Source organism: Narcine bancroftii, chromosome 2 (genome assembly GCF_036971445.1).
Source record: "Narcine bancroftii isolate sNarBan1 chromosome 2, sNarBan1.hap1, whole genome shotgun sequence".
In the NCBI taxonomy this organism is placed as follows: Eukaryota; Metazoa; Chordata; class Chondrichthyes; order Torpediniformes; family Narcinidae; genus Narcine; species Narcine bancroftii.
In genome coordinates, this window is record NC_091470.1 from 180,010,797 (window position 1) to 180,016,796 (window position 6,000).

Genomic DNA, 6,000 nt, shown 5'->3' on the forward strand with positions numbered 1-6,000 from the left:
CCTGGAATCAGTCTTCTCCTTATTCAAATCCCCACCTGCCCTGATTTCCTGATATTCTGCATTTTTTCCTGCTATTTAAGTATTCACTTGTCTTTCAATCACCATACTGCTGCTTTGTTTGAAGGAGCAATGGATTAAGGATTGTGATCTGGAATCTGCCAAGAGTTGGTGCAAAGCCCTTCCTCTGTGGTTCACTGATGACTAAACATTTCCTTTTAATCCACATGATAGAGTTTCTATCACCCTCCTTTCAACCCATATCCTTACCATCGAATAACCAAAATTCAAGTTCACCATCCAGGCCATAGGGGTACAACCCAACGAAGCAGCGTTCTCCGTTCCTCGGTGTAAACCACTGCAAACACACAGGCAGACAAATGGTACGAGATTGAATCGTGCTGGGATTTAGAAGAATGAGAGGAGATCTTATAGAAATGTATAAAATTATGAGAGGTCTAGATAAGATAAGAGTTGTTCCCAATAGTGGGGGAGACCGGAACTAGGAGGCTTTGCCTCAAGATCCAGGGGAGTGGATATGGGACAGAGATGAGGAGGAACTGCTTTTTCCAGAGGTTGGTAATCTTTTGAATTCACTGCCCGTTAAAGCAGTGGCAGTGAATTCCTGGGGGTCAACATCTCCGAGGATATGTCCTGGAGCCTCCACGTTGATGCAATCACAAAGAAGGCTGAGGTGTCTGAAGAGATTCGGTACATCACCCAAGACTCTCGTAACCTTCTGCAGGTGGACCGCGGAGAGCATTCTGCCCGGTGGGATCACTGCCTGGTACGGAGACGCCAACACTCAGGACAAGAATAAACTCCAGAGGGTTGTTAACTTTGCCTGCAATATCACAGGCACCAGACTCCACTCCATTGAGGACGTAGACATGAGGTGGTGTCTTAAAAAAGCAGCCTCTATCCTCAAAGACCCCCACCACTCAGTCCAGGCCTCTTTACTCTGCTACCCTCGGGGAGGAGGTGCAGGAGCCTGAAGACGAGCACTCAGCGGCACAAGGACAGCTTCTTCCCCTCCACCGTCAGATTCCTGAATGATCGATGACCCACAGTCACTGCCTGACTTTTCGTGCATTATTATTTTTTACTTTTTATAGTAATGCTGTAAGATGGTGACTCTGCCGCAAAACACAGAATTTCTTGACAATAAATCCTGATTCTGACTTTTAAAAAATTTTTTTTTATTTTTCACACTATAAACCACATTGATCAAGATACATACATTTTCCTTTTCAAATATATAGTTTTGTTTTCTCCCCACCCCCTCTTCCCCTCCCACCCTCCCTAACTCCCCTCCCATTCATTTAAAGTTCAGAATCTAAGATACATTAAACCCATCAAACAATGTTGTCACTCAATAAAAATACACAAGAAATTCCACTGAGTCAGTTCTTTTCATTCTCTTCTCCTTCTGTCATTTTAGGTGGTAGATGTCCCCGGTAGGTTTTCTCTATTATGTTTCATGTATGGCTCCCATATTTGTTGAAATATTGTAATATTATTTCTTAAATTATATGTTTTTTTTTCTAATGGAATACATTTATTCATTTCTATATACCATTGTTGTATTCTCAAGTTATCTTCTAATTTCCAGGCTGACATAATACATTTTTTTGCTACAGCTAGGGCTATCATAACAAATCTTTTTCGTGCACCATCCAAATCAAGTCCAAATTCTTTGTTTTTTATGCTACTTAGGAGGAAGATCTCTGGGTTTTTTGGTATTTTGATGTTTGTGATTTTATTTAATATCTGGTTTAGATCTTCCCAAAATTTTTTCACTTTCTCACAAGTCCAGATTGCATGAATTGTTGTTCCCATTTCCTTTTTACAGCGAAAACATCTGTCAGATACTGTTGGGTCCCATTTATTTAACTTTTGAGGTGTAATATATAGCCTGTGTATCCAGTTATATTGTATTATACGTAACCTCGTATTTATTGTATTTCTCATAGTTCCTGAGCATAACTTCTCCCATATTTCCTTCTTTATCTTTAGATCCTGTTCCCATTTTTGTTTAGTTTTACAATTTGTTTCCTCATTCTCCTTTTCTTGTAGTTTAATATACATGTTTGTTATAAATGTTTTTGATTATCATTGTGTCTGTAATCACATATTCAAAATTACTTCCCTCTGGTAACCTCAGACTGCTTCCCGATTTGTCCTTCAAGTAGGATATCAGTTGGTAGTATGCCAACACTGTATCGTGAGTTATATTATATTTATCCTTCATTTGTTCAAAGGATAATAATTTATTTCCTGAAAAGCAATTTTCTATTCTTTTGATCCCTTTTTTCTCCCATTCTCTAAAGGAAAGGTTATCTATTGTAAAAGGGATTAGCTGATTTTGTGTCAGTATTAGTTTTGGTAGTTGGTAATTTGTTTTATTCCTTTCTACATGAATCTTCTTCCAAATATTGAGCAGATGATGTAATACTGGAGAATTCCTATGTTGTACCAATTTTTCATCCCATTTATATATATGTTCGGGTATCTTCTCCCCTATTTTATCTAGTTCTAATCTAGTCCAATCTGGCTTTTCCCTTGTTTGATAAAAATCTGATGGGTATCTTAATTGTGCAGCTCTATAATAATTTTTAAAGTTTGGCAGTTGTAAGCCTCCTTGTTTATACCATTCTGTTAATTTATCTAGTGCTATCCTCGGTTTCCCCCCCCTTTCCATAAAAATTTCCTTATTATTTTCTTTAACTCCTTGAAGAATTTCTCTGTCAATGGATGAGGGGGGGGTGGGGGGGGGTGGCTTGAGAGGTGGGAGGGGGGGAGAAAAAGTCACTGTATATGTGTGAAAAAGAAAAAGTGTATATCATGGCTAATGTGATTTATGGTGTGAAAAATAAAAAAATTTTTAAAAAAAGTGTGTTGGCAATGCCTGAAATAGGTATTGTATCCTTGGAAAAAAGTTCATTTTAATACAGTTTATCCTTCCTATTAGTGTTAATGGTAAGTCTTTCCAATGCTCTAAATTTTCCTGTAATTTTTTCATTAGTGGATAATAATTGAGTTTATATAGATGGCCGAGGTTTTTATTTATTTGTATACCTAGGTATCGCATTGCTTGTATTTGCCACCTGAATGGTGATTCTTTCTTAAATTTTGAGAAATCCACATTATTCATTGGCATTGCTTCACTTTTATTTGCGTTAATCTTGTATCCCGACACTTCTCCATATTCCTTCAATTTCTTATGTAATTCTTTTATTGATAGTTCTGGTTCTGTTAAGTATACTATAACATCATCTGCAAATAAACTGATTTTATATTCCTTGTCTTTTATTTTTATCCCTTTTATTTTAATTTCTGTTCTTATCAGTTCTGCTAATGATTCTATGGCTAACACGAACAATAAGGGTGATTGTGGGCATCCCTGCCTTGTTGATCTGCTTAAGTTAAATTGTTTTGATATATTTCCATTTACTGTCACTTTCGCCAATGCCCCCTTATATAATGCTTTAATCCAATTAATATATTTCTCTGGTAAGCTGAATTTTTGTAGTACTTTGAATAAATAATTCCATTCTACTCTGTCAAATGCCTTCTCTGCGTCTAAAGCAACCGCTACTGTTGGAGTTTTATTTCCTTCTACTGCATGAATTAAGTTAATAAATTTACAAATATTGTCTGTTGTTCGTCTTTTTTTAATAAATCCAGTTTGGTCTAGATTTACCATTTTTGGTACATAGTCGGCTAATCTGTTTGCCAATAGTTTAGCTATTATCTTATAATCTGTGTTAAGTAAAGATATTGGTCTATATGACGCTGGTGTGAGTGGATCTTTCCCTGTCTTTGGTATTACTGTAATTATTGCTGTTTTGCATGAATCTGGTAAGCTTTGTGTTTTATCAATCTGGTTGATTACTTCCAGGAGGGGAGGAATTAATAAATCTTTAAATGTTTTATAGAATTCTATTGGGAATCCATCCTCTCCTGGTGTTTTATTATTCGGTAGTTTTTTTATTATCTCTTGTATTTCTACTATTTCAAATGGTTCTGTTAATTTATTTTGTTCCTCTGTTTGTAATTTCGGTAGTTCAATTTTAGTTAAAAATTCATCTATTTTGTCTTCTTTCCCTTCGTTTTCAGTTTGGTATAATTGTTCGTAGAATTCTCTGAAGTTTTCATTAATCTCTGTTGGATTATATGTGATTTGTTTGTCTTTTTTCCTTGATGCCAATACCATTCTCTTAGTTTGTTCTGTCTTAAGCTGCCACGCTAGAATTTTGTGCGCTTTTTCTCCTAGTTCATAACATTTCTGTTTTGTCTTCATTATGTTCTTCTCCACCTTATATGTTTGCAGTTTTTCATATTTTATTTTTTTATCTGCCAATTCTCTTCTTTTAGTTGTGTCTTCTTCATTGCTAATTCTTTTTCTATATTTGCTATTTCCCTTTCCAACTGCTCTGTTTCCTGATTGTAGTCCTTCTTCATCTTGGTTACATAACTTATTATTTGCCCTCTGATGAACGCTTTCATTGCGTCCCACAGTATAAACTTATCTTTCACTGATTCCGTATTTATTTCAAAGTACATTTTAATTTGTTGTTCAATTAATTCTCTAAAATCCTGCCTTTTAAGTAGCATGGAGTTTAATCTCCATCTATACATTCTTGGAGGGATGTCCTCTAACTCTATTGTCAATATCAGGGGTGAGTGGTCCGATAATATTCTAGCTTTATATTCTGTTTTCCTAACTCTGTCTTGCATGCGAGCTGATAACAGGAATAGGTCTATTCTTGAGTATGTTTTATATCTACCCGAATAATATGAATATTCCTTTTCCTTTGGGTGTTGTTTCCTCCATATATGCAAAAGTTGCATTTCTTGCATCGATTTAATTATAAATTTGGTTACTTTGTTCTTTCTGTTAATTTTTTTCCCAGTTTTATCCATGTTTGAATCCAAATTAAGGTTGAAATCCCCTCCTATTAGTATGTTCCCTTGCGTGTCTGCTATCTTCAAAAAAATATCTTGCATAAATTTTTGATCTTTTACGTTAGGTGAATATACATTGAGTAAATTCCAAAACTCCGAATATATCTGACATTTTATCATTACATATCTCCCTGCTGGATCTATTATTTCCTCTTCTATTTTAATTGGTACATTTTTACTGATTAATATAGCTACTCCTCTAGCTTTTGAATTATATGACGCTGCTGTTACATGTCCTATCCAATCTCTCTTTAATTTCTTGTGCTCCACTTCAGTTAAGTGTGTTTCTTGCACGAATGCTATATCAATTTTTTCTTTTTTCAGTAAATTTTGCTGTTTCTTCCTTTTGATTTGGTTATGTATTCCGTTAATATTTAAAGTCATATAGTTCAACATAGCCATTTCATACTTTGTTTATCTTTCTTTTCCGTTTCCTCATCATCACCTTTCCTTCTTATCCATTTCTGCTTTCTTTTTTTGAACACTTTATAAGACAACATTTCTAAAACATCAAACATTTCCCTTATTCTCCTATCTAAAATTTCTTTAACCACTATCCCCTCCCCTTCCTGAGTTGCCCTTTATCCCTTGTTGGGCAACCACATCTCCCCTCTCCATTTGGATTTGCGAATTCACTTGCAAGCGTCAACTGATTTCGCAGTGACTGTAACTCCTTCCCACCCAACCCCCCCCAGAAAAGATTTTAATTTTCATATACAACAAAGGTCACTCTCTTAATTCCCTCCTTACTTCCTCTCTTCCCTTTCTTTCCCTTATTAATTCTTATCTATACGCTATATATTTTCTTTTAAATACACATACACACATGTACACACATATATACATACACACACACACACACACACACACACACACACACACACACACACACACACACACACATATATATATATATATATATATATATACCCATATACACACATACATATAGTTCGTGGTAATTTTTGCTCTCGTTACATGTCTTCATCTGTCTGTTTTGTAGTTGTTCTGCAAATTTTCGTGCTTCCTCCGGAT